Below are 14310 nucleotides of genomic sequence, written 5' to 3'. Positions count from 1 at the left end.
GGCTTCCCGAGCCCTCTCCAGGTGCATCATTAAGAATTTGTTGTGATTCTGGGACGATTTGGAGAATAGAATTGCTCCCGAATGAAGGGATATTGGCTAAAACCGAGGTGTGCCCTCGATGAGCTCCGAGCGGGTCTGCTTTGCTCCCTCTTCTTGGAAGAAGGGATTCAACACCCCTGGGCTGGGCGTCTGCTGGGGCGTCGCCAGGAGGAGGGAGAATTTCCGTTTTGGCTTCTCCTCCGGAGGAATTTAACTCTTTTTTCCCTATGAAATGTGGCAGGAGGCGGCGGAGATGCTCCGTGCTGGGCCGCCTCGGAGACCCGAGTCCCATCCCCTGGCTGATTATCATTACACAGGTAAAGGAGGAGAACAGCTCCCGCCGTTCCCTTTGCTCTGATTGAATTGAGGCTTCCAAATGTTCCTTTGGGGTGGGGAAAAGAGTAGTTCTAATCCCTTTCCGGGGCTTTTGGAGGCGGGGGATGCCTATTGTAATAGTTTGGCTGTCGCTGGTTAATTCCCAGGCTCGGATACTTGGACACGGGTGGAGGAGCAATTGTTTAAAGAGGCTTTTTACATGCATAAGAAGAATTTTCGCCTCATACAGAAGCAGGTAAAGCCGTTAGAGGGAGGCGCAGCTCGTTAGTGTTGGCAATTTCAACCCAGAAAGTCGTATTTTCAGTTGCGTGTTGGAATGCTGTTCTTAGGACCCTTCTTCATGCTAAAAAACCACTGGTACAAGACAAGTTTTTGCCCTCATGTGTGATGGCAAGGGACTATTTAATCTCTCTGGGAGAAAATAGCAGAGATATTAAAAGAATAGCGACAGTTTTTGTTGTGAAACGGAGAATTCTGCCCTGAAATCGCTTCTTGATGGTGTTTTTCAGCAGGTGACGGTTTCTTTTCTGTCCGAGCTCCCCCGGACATTGCGTTGCGAGAAGCGCAGGAGAGACTCCTGGTCAATCTGCCCCTTGGGTATTTTACTGCCGCGTTTCCCTTATGAAATGGCTCCTGGTTTTCCTCCCGGCAGATCCAGACTAAAAGCGTGTCTCAGTGCATCGAATATTATTATACCTGGAAAAAGAAAACCCGTTTTGGCTGCACTCGTCCTCGCCTGACACAGAAGAAGCGCCCGAGACGCCCGGAGGAGGAGGAAAAGGCTGAAGACGAGGTAGAAAAGCTGCTGGGGGAGGGATTTTTGTGCCAGCTTCCGCTCCTCCATGAAGCCATCTGGGAAAACATTCCTTAAAAACCAGCGGATTTGGTTCACAGAAATATTTGTAGCTTTGTGGTGGTAGAAACGGGGTGACGGTGTCGCTTCGGTGCTTCGGAATTCCATGTTTTCAACCCATTGGGATAGATTTTTGTTGCGGAAGGCGCTGTTCTGCTAAAAATAAAGAAATAATACGGGTTTTCCTTCAAGGTCTGGTCCTCCCAGAGGAATTAAAGTGGGTTTTTTTGACTATTTAGTGTTCAGAGTCCACCCGGGCGGGGTTGGGCTGATAAAACGCGGTACCTCCGGCGCAGAAAATCCGATTCCTTTGCCACCCGCAGCTGTTTCAAGCTATTTTTTACCTGATTTACAGGCCCTTTGCAGTGCAAACAAGAGGCGGTGCATCATCCCAAAGGAAAATCCAAAGGTGGTGAGTCAGGAAGAGAAGCCCCACGACAACGGCAGCTCCTCCATCAATGCCGGCGCTTCCTGGTGCTGGGACGGCAGCGCCGGAGATCCGGGACCCTACGGCGAGTGTGGAAGGTCAGCTCTTCCTTTTTCTTCTCAAAAGCGGCTGTTTTGTGGCTCAAAAAGCAGCCGTTGGGGCAGCGGGGGAGGGCAGCTGGAGGATTCCCCTTGCCCCGGGGCCGCTTGGCGGTTTTCATTGACTTTCAACCCCCAAAAATGTGTGTTTTCGGAGTCGGGGAGACCCTCCACCGAGCCCTGAGGTTCAGACCGGTGGCCCTCCCTTGCGCAAGAATCCCGGCGCTTCTCCTTTTTGACCAAAATGTTCCGTGAGGATTTGGGGCCTGAGGCTTCCCCGCTCCGCTCGCTCGCGCCGAGCAAAATGCCTCGCGTTTCAGTTCAGCCTCATTTAAGCGATGGCCCAATTAATTCTAATATTTTAATCGCCCACGATCTGTCCTGTTGAACCACCAACGTCCGATACTCTGTCGTACCACGCAGCAAAGCACAAGAGTTCCCAAAAGGAGGAATAACGGAGCTTGGTCTCACAAATTTACAAAAAATGCCAAAGACTTAAAACTGCCTTTCTTTTCTAACTTTCAGGGTGTTTGAGAAGATCCAGGGGAGAAACGCCCACATGAGATTCCATCGCCCCAAAGCTGTTTAAAAGGGCCCCGGGAGCTCTTCTAAAGGGTGGCGAAGCCACAAAAGCCCCCGCATTCCGCTGACCTCCTCCCATAACACCTGGGAACTGACACCAAACCAACCCCGAGGCCAGTTTTTACCATTTTTCTGAAAACCGCCCAGCTTTTTCTCCGCATCCGGGCAGCGGCTGGGCTTTGAGGATTCAAGAAGACGCGGTCGCCCCCGCTCTAAAAAGAGAGGGAATGGGGGAAATGGCCCCAAAAGGGTCATCCTATTTAACAACGTTTTTCCCTGCTGGTGGTGCGCAGCATTTAAGATCTGGACTGCAGCGCCCTTGTGGTAGAGATAAGGTTAGTTTTCGTGTGTGGATTTTCATTTACTTCTTAAATTTGGTTGGTGAGTTTTCAAGTTCTTGCCCCGCTCCAGCTTTTTGCGCGATCATTAAAGGCTTTAAAACTCGTTGCGCTGGTTCCGGGGCAGCAGAATCGGGGTGGTTAAAGGTGTTGGGTGGCCGTGAGGCGTCTCGGTCCTATTTCAAGCACCCGTTGCGTGTTTATTTTATTAATTGGTGCTTATTTGCATAAATTAACGCGGCATTTGGGAGGGAACGTGGAGAGTTTGATTAGTTGAAGGGAGGAAATGGAAAGAAAAGCGTCTTGTCTCTACCGACGGTATAAAAAAGGCTGATTTTTTCTTTTGTATTGTTTCTGGGCCACCACATTTTCATGGCTTTGTTTAATTTTTGCTGAATCTTCGTGTCCAGTAGAGGGGGGAAAAAAAAAAATCTCTATTTTGGTTCTGTTTTTCTCTGGAAAGGACCAATGCTCAGGTCTGGGCCTCCATCAGCTCCTTTCCCCAGAGCAGAAGGCGGGTGGCAACGTTCTCCTTTGGCTTCTCAAGGCTTGTATTTTTCCAAAGAAACCTCACAGTTGTTGGGGGATACGGCGGGTCCGTAGACCCCTTGACAGAAGAGACAGAGATTGCAGTGTACCCATAAGAAGGCCGCGAGTTGTGTCATGTAAGGACAATGGAAGAAAAAGGAGAAAGAAGAAGATTGCTTCAGAGAACAAGGAGGAACTAGGCTGTGAGAAAGCCGGATTTTGAGCAATGTGAACAGGATTTCAATAACCAGTCGCATTGTAGCTACGAGCGCGTGTGCTATGTAACCGAACCAATTGAAAGCATAGAAAGAACGCGTGAACGGAGCGTGAACAAAAGGTTAGCTATATAAGAAAGCCAAGTTTGAAATAAAGAGAGAGCTTAACTTAACTCTTCAAGGGGAGTCTTGTCGTTTGTCCGTCCCGACTGAAACGACAAGTGTACATCTCAAAACTGTTGCAAGGTTCCCCTTGGGCCGAGGGTTTGGTCTGTGTCCTTACCAGGAGTATCAACGCTAGCGTGCTTCAGATCCCAAGTCAGAGAAAACAGGGTTTGGGACTGGTGAAAATATCGTTGGTGGGACAGAATTTGGAACGTCGTCCCTTGGCTCAATAAGACCCAAGGGATTTCCAACAACTAGGAGAGACTCTGACAGCTGGCTGTATGAGAAGGAATATGACACGACCCGGAAAGCAGGAGCCGGGGTCTCCCTCCAGCTGTGCCAGCGCAAACGGCCTTGGGCTGCGCTGGAAGGGACCTGCCCAGGCCCTGGGAATTCCCGATGCTGCAGCCGTGGGCAAGGGCTGCTCACCTGCCCCCGCGCTGCCCGGCCTCCGAGGGTCCCAGCGTCGTCAGAGCCCACGCAGAGGGCATGGCCCGTCCCAGCAGAGCTGGGTGCTCTCGAGGAGCTGCCTTGGCTCAGGTGCCACCAGCAGGAAAGGCTCCAGCCCTGCCCACAGACTGCCATGACCCTCTTGGTGTCAGCGGGAGCTGTCGATTGCTTTTCGGAGTTGTAGCCGGGTTTGCTGTGGGGCTTTGCCTTTGGGTCTATGTTATGGCTGCTCACCTCCAAACCCGTAAGAGCTGTTGTACGATGAGAGCGTAAGGAATGGAGGAGGGTGAGGGGTGGGCGGCTCAAAGGCCTGCAGGGCGCTGCCTGGAGCCTGGGCTGGCACTTGCACGTGAGGACGGGCTGGGTTTTTCCTTGGCATTTCCATCCGTCCAGACCTCTTTGGGAAGGACGGGCACCACTTGCCCCCGCGTCCCACAGACAGCCTGCAATGCCCTGGGCAAACCCAACTGCTTAAAGAGCTGACAAACGGGCTTCCACCAGCTGCTGTGAGCATTCCTGCCCTGGCAATAACCCAACAGGACTGTCAAGGGCTGTCGTAACTCCATCTGCTGCCGTGGCAGAGATGGGCAATGCTCTTCCTGCCTTAGAGCTGGAGGGGGCACAAGCAGCCCGGGTAGCCCTGCCACACACCATGGTCTCAACTGGTGTGCTGGTCACTGGAGAAAGGTCCCTGGGCACTGGTGAGCACCGCGTGCTGTACAGATGCAGAGCGAGAGCAGAGACCAGCCAGGGATGGCCATGAGATGTGAGGTGAACATCAGCTCCTGCAGGAAATAGCTGGAGAAGAACGTTCCAGAGGGGTGTGTGTGACTGCCAGGGAGGAGGGGGTGGTTAGGAAGAGCCGCTGAAGACAGGGATGAAGTGTAATGTGTTGGGATTCTTAACTTTGGGGGGCACGGATGTATGTATAAAGCTGCCCCCCGCTTTAAGGGGGCTCGTCCCCATCCCCATTGTGCAGTTGTCACTGGGGCTCCCGTTGCCATGGCCCGTGTTCCATCTGCAACTGCCAGTGCCCGGCGACGGGCACAACTCAGCCCTGCTCACCTACTGCCCACGCAGCCCTTCTGCCCTGCTCCTGGTGCCTCGGACCCAGAACCCAGCCCTTCCCCTGTGCACTTCTCCCGACACCTCATTCCTCGTCTGTTGCTGCCATCTCGGTGGCATCATGAAAGCCCAGGGAAAGAAGACGCTTGCGCTGGCAGAGGTATGGCCCCACTCCCCGGAGCTGGGCACCCCGCAGTGGTGGGGGGGCCGGCAGCTTGTCTCGCCCTCTCCCCCCACCCCTGCAAGGCCAGGGGCTGGCGGAAGCCCTTCTGGGCTGCTCATGCCCTGCTGGGGTGCAGCATCCCTGCGCGGGGGGACACGTCCCCACACACAGCCCAGGCTGCCCCGGGCTGGTGCCGCAGGGATGCTCGGCGGGAGCAGGCGGGTGCTGGCCGGAGCCTGAGCCGGTGCCTGCGCTGCCCCTTTCCAGGCTGGAGCCGTGGGAGCTGAGCCCTGCCAGCGGAGCAGCGCCGAGCCCAAAGGCCGCCTGCACCGAGTAAGGAGCTTCTGGGCGCCCAGGCACACCACGCGTGGGCCGGGGTCTGTGTGTGGGGGCCCCGGGGTGTGTGCCCGTGGCCCCGCGGGGCAGGGAGCAGGGCTGCTCACCCCTGCCCTCTCTGCACCAGCAGATCCAGAAGACTGTGCCCCACCCGAAAATGATGAAGATGCAGAAGAACAGGAGCCTCCAGCTGCAGGCGCTGGGGCGTCAGCTCTGGTGGGTGCTGGTGGCCAAGGAGCTGCCCAGGTCCAGCCAGCTCCTGCTGGGGATGTGCCCACGGCTCTCCCTGGCCGGCGAGAGGGGCAGGGGTGTGGAGAGCCCTGTCCCACGGGTCCACTCAGCTGGGCAGGGCAGGACCAATGCACTTTTCTGCTTGCCTCTTGTCTTAGGATGTTAGAACTTGCGCTGGAGGCTTCGGACGAGGCTGCCGGGAGTGTAAAGACAGAGGAAGACATGGAGGTCGAGGAGGTGGAGGAAATCGAAGAGATGGAGGTGGATGTGGAGGAGGAGGAGGCGATGGATGTGGACCCGCCATCAGGAGGACAGGCACGTGCTCCCCATGCACTGCCCGCAGGGAGGGAGGGTCTCCTGCCACCGGGATGGGGCTGGGGCTGGGGCTGGGGCTGGGCTGGGTGGTCCCCGCTGCAGGGACACGGCGCCCGCTGCCCTCCTGCTGGCGGCACAACGGCCCCCAGCGCGCTGCCCTGAGCCCCCCTCTGCTTTGGGCCGGGAGCGGTTTCTTAGGGCCGGGACAGGCAAGTGTAAGCCCGAGCCCAGGCGGGGCTCAGCGCTGGCGGCAGAGTCCCGCTGTCCCCAGCGTGTCCCAGGGCTGTGGCCATCGAATGCCCGTCAGGGCGAAGCCCGACCCGAAGCAGCTGCTGCCGCTGAGCCGGCTCGGGAAGCCCCAGCTCTGCTCGGCGAGGCGCTGCTCGTTAGCCAAACGGCCGTGCCGCTGGCTTTTCTTCCAGGGGCAGCAGACCAGTGGGAGTTCGAGGCAACGTACTGGAGCTGTGAAGAGGAAGAGATGTATATAGTTGTATTTCTATAGTTGTTATATTTCTATAGTTTTTATGTTGTTGTATTTCTATAGTTGTTGTATTTCTATAGTTGTGTTTCGTAGTTACTTGTGGTTTTGTCAGTAGTTGTAGGTAGTTGTGTTGTTGTTAATAAAGAGTTGTGTTTCTGTTTTTCACACCCAAGCTCTGTGTGCATTTCTTGGGAGCCGCGGCGTTTGCAGAGTTGTGGTTCCAGTGTGTCGGGGATGGCGGGGCTGGGGGCGGCTGGGGGTGGTGGCACGGCCGCCCCGGGGGCAGGGGGTCCCTGTGCACAGCCGGGGCCCCAGGTGGAGGGGGCAGCGCAGGCTGCGGGGGGGAGGCTGCGGGGGGCTTTGGGGAGAGGGAGCTGGTGCAGGGGTGCGGTGGGGCCCGTGGGCGCAGGGTGTCGGGGTGCGGGGAGCCGTGGGTGCCGGCAGAGTGGCGAGGGGGGGCGATGCCGTGCGGGCCGGGGGTGCGGGATGCGGGGAGCCGCGGGGGGCCGGGGCTGCGGGCACGGGGCTGCCGCCGGGCGCTCGGGAGCCGCGGCCCCGCCCGCCCCTTCATTAGCCGCGGCTCATTAGCGCCTCATTAGCGGCGGCCGGGGAGCGCTGCCGGCCGTGGGGGTGCGGGCAGCGGCAGCGGCGGGGCTGGAGTCTGATCCCGATCCCGATGGCGATGGTGTCGGGCTGGGTCGGCGTCGGGACAGGGCCGTGCTGCTGCTGGCCCTGGGGGAGGCTGCCCGGGCGGGGGTCGGGCTGTGGGGTGCCCGGGGGGGGCTGTGGGGTGCCGGGCTGGGGAGGGGCCGCTGCCTGGGGTGCGGAGGCGGGGGGCGATGCGGGGTCCCCTCTCTCTGGGGCTGGGTCGGGGCTGTGCGTGGGTGTCCGGTGGGTGTCGGCTGCCGGTGCCGAGCTGTCCGAGCCCCCCCGGCTGTCCCTGCCCTGGGTCCCGGGCCGGGGGTGCCGGTGCTGGGTGCGGGGGGCCCCGGCTGCCCCCGCATGGGCTCCCTGCCCCGGCGGACAGGACTAGTGGGGCTAAAATGTTTGCGGGGGTGAATGGAGGCAGCTCTGTGTCCCCAGCGGCGAGTTGCGGGGAGGGCAAAGGAGTTGCGAGGAACTGCAGGGAGCAACGGAGGGAAAGCCCCGGTGCCTTGGCTCGGAGGAAAGGTGCCAGGGCAAGGCGGGGGCCGAGTGCCCGGTGGGTCAGGCTTCCCAAGGTGCTGCCGAGCCCCCCGCGGGCTGGGACGGAAGGCATCGCCCTCAGCGGTGGGGTGGAGGCTGCGGGACGCGCTCCTTGGTGCCAGCCCTGCTGGCTGGCATGTGTCAGGGCTGAGGCGGGCAGGGGGCAGCAAACTGTTTCTTCTGCCAGCAAACGTGCCGATGGGAGGTTGTCTGTGACCTGCTCTTTATTGCCCCCTCAGCCTTCTCTTCTCCAGGCTAAAGAGTCCCAGCTCTCTCAGCCTTTCCTCATAAGGCAGATGCTCCAATGCCTCCATCGTCTTTCTTGCCCTACGCTGGACTCTCTCCAGCAGTTCCCTGTCTCTCTTGAACTGGGGAGCCCAGAACTGGACACAGTATTCCAGTTGTGGCCTCACCAGTGCAGAGTAGAGGGGGAGAATGACCTCCCTCGACCTGCTGGCCACACTCTTCCCTACGCAGCCCAGAATTCCGTTGGCCGCCTTGGCTACAAGGGCACATTGCTTGCTCATGGATTATTTACCGTCCACCAAGACCCCCAGATCCTTTTCTCCAGAGCTGCTTTCCAGCAGGTCCACCCCTCACCTCTACTGGTGCCTGACATTCTTCCTCCCCAGGTGCAGGACCCTACACTTGTCCTTGTTGAACCTCATTAGTTTTTTCTCTGCCCAGCTCTCCAGCCTGTCTGGGTCACGCTGGATGGCAGCACGGCCCTCTGGGGTGTCAGCCACCCCACCCGCTTTGGTGTCATCGCGAACTTGCTGAGCATATGCTCTGTCCCCTCGTCCAGGCCCTTGATGAATACGTTAAACAATACTGGTCCAAGGATTGACCCCCGGGGGACACCACTGGTTACAGGCCTCCAGCTTGACCCTGCTCCATTAATGACGACCCTCTGAGTCCTGTCACACAGCCAGCTCTCAGTCCACCTCACTGTCCCCTCGTCTAGTCCACACTTCCTCAGTTTCCTAAGGAGGATGTTATGAGAGACAGTGTCAAACTCTGCCCTCATCCAGCCAACCAGTTCTAACATCATAGAGGCCTCTGAGATTGGTCAAGCATGATTGACCCTTGGGAAATCTGTGTTGACCACTTCCAATCACTTCCTGCTCCTGAACGTGCGTGGATACGACATCCAGAACGAGTCGCTCCATTACCTTCCCAGGGCCGGAGGTGAGACTAACTGGTCTGTAGTTCCCTGGGTGCTCCTTCCTGCCCTTTTTGAAGACTGGAGTGATATTGGCCTTCCTCCAGTCCTCAGGCACCTCTCCTCTTCTCCATGACCTTTCAAAGATGATGGAGAGTGGCCAAGCAATAACATCTGCCAGCTCTCTCAGCACTCGCGGGTGCATCTGGTCAGGGCCCACGGACTTATGGATGTCCAGTTTGGCCGAGTGGTCTCTAACCTGATCTTCCTCTACTGGGGAAAACTCTTCCTCTCTCCAGACCTTCCCCCTTGCCTCCAGGGCCTGGGATTCATGCGGGTCGGCTTTAGCAGTGAAGGCCGAAGCCAGGAAGGCATTCGGTAGCTCTGCCTTCTCTGTGTCTTCCACCACCAGGGCGCCCATCTCATTCGTTAGTGGGCCTACATTTTCCCTACTCTTCCTTTTGCTATTGATATACTGAAAGAACCTCTTGTTCTCTTTAACCGTGGTGGCCAAGACGAGTTCTGCTTGAGCTTTGGCCCTTCTGATTTTTGCCCTGCATAGCTTCACTACATCTTGGTATTTTTCATAAGTAGCCAACCCCCTTTTCCAAGGATCATAAACTTTCTTTTTTTTTTCCCTGATGGCCAGCCTAAGCTCTCTATTTAGCCAGGCTGGTCTTCTTCCCTGTCTGCTTGTTTTCTGGGACTTGGGGATGGCCTTCTCCTGAGCTTTTAGGAGTTCCTCCTTGAAGTAAGACCAGCCTTCCTGGGCACCTTTGCCCTTCTGGACTGTCCCCCAAGGGACGCTCTCAACCATGCTCCTAAGCAAGCCAAAGTTCGCCCTTCGGAAATCTTCGGGAAACGCTGTTGGGAAATGTCTAAATTATCCCTGGCACCCTCAGAGACACCCCACTCCCACTACAGCCAGTCACAAATTTGTGTTTGACTCTCATTTCAAGTGGGACTCGGGGTGGTGCATCCAACTTCCAAATCCCTACGACTGGACCCTCCTTAGGGACAGGACGCAACTCCATTTTTCACTTTGCCTCACCTCCTAAAAGAAAGCGGAGGGAAAACGATAAGCCCCAGGCTCGACCTGAATGGGCTGTACATGGAGTTGATACACCTGACTAGTATACTTGGGGAATGCAAACATCTCTGATGCTAGAGAATATATTTACCCCGTACGTAACCCTTAAAAGACACCCATTCGTCTTAGAAAAGATTACATGGCAAATGCCTATTTTAAGTAACTGGGCCCGGTACGCCTTTGGGAAAATGAACACTCAATTGCAACAGGTATCTAGAAGGACATGACAAACCAGGTTGGCCTTGGATATGCTGTTCTTAAAAGACCATGGAGTTTGCGGTATCATACTGAAGAAGAAGGCTGTGTTACAGTTCACAACGCCACTCCCCCGACGGAAGAAGCTCGCGCTAAGACAAAGCAAATCGCTGCCCGGGCTGGGGAACTATTCTACAGTGTGCAGCTCAAGGACTGCTTTGGCGGATGGAGTGCCAATTCTGAGGGGGTTGGGACTCACCGGATGGGGAAAGTGGCTACTGAGTATCAGGCTAACGCTGTTATGTGGATTTTTAATTTCTGATTATCGGCTTGTGCAATGTATGATTAATCGTTTATTCTCTTCGGCTTCCTCTCTCCTTTCACCCTCTGCTCGCTGTGGACGGATCACCACCCGAGAAGAAGACGGGCCGTACAGGAGTGAGATTCACCCGACTGTTTGAGCCACGGGGTGGTGTAAGAGACTGAGAAGCCAGAAGAGTTCATGTCTCAAACGCTCGGCAGGGGAAAAGAGATGTTGCCGCCAGCCTGCGGAAGCCGGCTGGGGCCTTTCGGAGGCCACCTTCCCTACCTTGGGTCACTGTCTGAGCCAGCAGCGCACCTGCCCTTCGACAGTGAGGGGGAGGAAGACCACCAATAGCCCCCCTGGAGCTGCCGCTGAAGAAAGCAGAGGAGCAACAGGCCATCACTGCAAGGAGATTTCTGCCCAGAGCCTGTCCCGGGTTTTGGAGAAATGAGTGTATTGGAAAAAGAAAAGGTTCAGAGACCGATCGAGCTTCTGGGTCTCTGCCTCTCCAGAACAGCAGCTTTGGGATCCCTGACCACAGCTGCGAAGGAGTCAGACAGCTGAAGGTGGGGGCTTGAGGTAGGAGGCAGCTTTCAACCAGTTTTAAGCTGTGCTCCTGAAGCGGTGTTTGTGAAGATGGTTATGGGCTTGGAGGGGCTTGGTTTGTGGATTTGTTTGGCCTTAAGTGTATTACCCTTCAGGGTAACGCTTTCTGTGGCAGCTGGAAACAGTCCTTCTTGTACACCAAACCCAACCCCGTATTTGGAAGGGGCATTTCGGCTGCTGCAACGTGCGTTTTCTTCCCTGGGTGACACTTGGCCCCAAGCATACACAGCCTTTCACTTTGGCACATTCTTGTCCCCCTGGCTGAAAGATTCTGTGTTTTCACGGGTTGAATGCTTCCTCAGCCCACCACAGGCCATAATGACTGTGCCTTTACAGACCACTTCCCTTGCTCACTGCTTTCAGATTTGAGCATCGAAGCCATGGAGGGAGCAGGAGAGCAGCAGCTGGATGTAGAGCACAACCTGTTTAAGCAGCGGTGGGATGAAGGTGGCAATCGCGTGACTCCAGGGGCCAAGAGACACGGTAAGGCGCTCTTCTGCCTTTCTTGGGCGGATGCTCTGGTCATCCTGCCATCACTGTGTGCCTGGTTTGGCTTTCACGGGAACAAGGGACAGCTGACGAGCATTTAAACACCTTTAAGGTGTTTGAAACTGAAACACCTTAAGGTTAAAACTTAAACACGTTTAAGGCACGCAAGTCTATGAAACGTGCAGATCAGTCCGACTGCTTTTATACTGGCTACTTTTGCGGGGCAAATCTTTGCCTAGTCCCTCTGAAATTATGACAAGGGCTCATGGATGCATTTCAGGAATAAAGCTCCCAAGTTAATGGTCTTTTAAGACTAGAAAGGAAGCAGCTGTTCTGGCCAAACTTGGCTTTGGTTGTGTCTTTAAATCACAGCGGGCTGACAAATGGGATGACCTGGTTAGAGGAAAGAGCCTCTCCCCAGGGAAGGTTCTGGAGACTCAAGCCTTGAAGCCTAACCTTGCCCCTTACTGCAGGTACTTTGTGTGTGTTCATGCAGACCTGAGAAATATATTGTAGTTGACTTATCGGTTACAAGTTGTAGGAAGTGGCCCTTGGCTACGTGACCCTCTCCTCTACCCTTTCTACCTGTTCTGACTCACCCTCGTTCTTCGATACAAACCAGAGAGGATTCTGGCAAAGTGTTGCAGTCTAACAGGAATACTGTCCTGACTTCTCCTTTCCAAAACTTGATCTCCTGACTACCTTTTCTGGGAGACAGCGTCATTCTGTGTGTCAGCATAAAGGGAGTTTGTTGGTTTGCATCACTTGGATGTAACTTTCTGGTGTTGAAGCTGAAAGGCTAAACTAAGGCAAGAGCTGAATGATGGGGAGGTACGAGGATTTCTCCCGTTGCCGCGGGAGTGTGGTGATAGTGCTCTCGCTGCGGTGTCCCTTGGCAGCCTTTCTCTACTCCCAGGACAGACGAGGCCGGGGGGCAAAGGGGACTGAGCCCCGTTTGTCGTGTTTCCCCCCTGAGCCCATGAAATAGCGCTTTATTCCCGGAGCCCGTTGCCCTGGAACTCGGAAGCTTTCCCTCCCGCCCCGGCTTCCCCGTTGCCTGCTGGCGGCCCGGGCCCTTCGCGCCGCCCGTCGGGGAGGACAAGGTCCGGGAGCTCCCCCCGGGCACGTCGGCGTTTCGCCCCGGGCCGGGCCCCCCGCTCCCGCGGCAGCCCGGGCCGAAGCCGCAGCCTCCGGCAGAGGCTCCGGCGCTGCCGCCGCCTTCCCCGGGCGACGGCCCGTCCCCGCGGCCCCGGCTCTCGCCCGCCGTCGCGGGCCCCCCCCGACACGCGGCTCGCGGGGACCGTTTCCCCCCGCTCCCGCCCCCAGCGTCGGCCGGGGCCGGTAACGGTCTCCGAGCGGAGCCGGCCGGAGCGAACCGCGGCCGGAGCGGCCTCTTCCCCCGCGGCAGCCCCGCAGCCCGCAGGAAAGCGCCGCCGCAGAGCGGCCCCGAGCGAGCCCGTCCCTCCCGCCCCGCGGCTCCCGGCGGCGCCCGTCAGGCGGCGGAGCCCGGCCGGCGAGCGGGGGCATGGCGGCGCCGGGCCCGGCCTCCCTGCAGCGCCGGCTGCAGAGCTCGCAGGAGGCGCGGCACCGGCAAGCGGTGCTGGTGCGGAAGCTGCAGGCGAAGGTGAGGAGCGGGGGCGCCTGCCCGGGGGGAGCTCCCCGAGGCCGGGCCGGGGTGCCCGCGCCGTCCGCGGACGGGACTCGGCGGCGGAGCCCTCGGGGGGCGAAGGCGCGGCCCCGGCGGGGTCCTGCCCGGGCCCTGCCCTGCGCTGCCGCGGGCGGGACGGCGCCGAGCTCGGGGGAGGGAGGGAGGGAGGCCCCGGGAGCCGCCCCGTCCCGTCCCGTCCCGTCCCGTCCGCGGTCACCCCCGAGCCGCTCGCCGGGGCTTGGCCGGGCTCGGGGGAAGCGAAGCTTCCCGGTCCCGAAGGGACTCGGTGTCGGAGCGGCAGCGCCGTGGCGCGGGCTGAGCTCGGGCTGCAGAGAGCGAGAGAAAAGCCGGTGCCGGAGGAGCCGGGTCCGTCCCCGGCTGCACTCGCTCATCTTCATGCCGTGTCTGCGCCCAGGTCCTGCAGTACCGGACCCGCTGCCGAGAGCTGGAGCAGCAGCTGGAAGCAGGAGCGGTGAGTGCGCAGGGCGCGAACTGAAGAGGGGCGCTTTATTGGCGGGGAACGTTTCGTCCTGGGTCTCGGGAGAGGGCTTTGCTGCCTGTTCTGGGGCTGTCTCTGAAATAGAATGGGTGGACAGACAGTGTTTTGGAAGGCGAGAATGCTGGCGTCGGCCAGAGAGAGCTGGCTCTGTGCTTTTCGTTCTGCTTGCCGGCTAAAGCAGAGCTAGGAAAGAAAGGGTGGGAGCGTAGGAGAGCATTCCCGGGCTTCAGGTGGAAGAATTGGCCTAACCGTTCGCTTTCTTCTTCAGGGATGCCTCCCAGGCAGGTGGGAAGGCACGGAGGCCCTGGAGAAAGCCCTGCTTCAGGTGAAAGAGGAGCAGCAAAGGTACAAGGAAGAAGCGTTCCCTCCTACTCGGTATCCTGGATGCTCACGGCAGGGAGGGAAAACCTGTCAGTGGTAGGCAGTCTCCGCAAGGGAAGTGTTGGGGCAAGCCCTTTGGAAAGGAGAGAGGTGCACAACCTGTTGTGTGGGGCAGTAATAGTGGTGTGT

This window comes from Rissa tridactyla, chromosome 12, assembly GCF_028500815.1.
Source record: "Rissa tridactyla isolate bRisTri1 chromosome 12, bRisTri1.patW.cur.20221130, whole genome shotgun sequence".
NCBI classification, from domain to species: domain Eukaryota; kingdom Metazoa; phylum Chordata; class Aves; order Charadriiformes; family Laridae; genus Rissa; species Rissa tridactyla.
Note: the sequence above shows the minus strand (reverse complement) of the source record.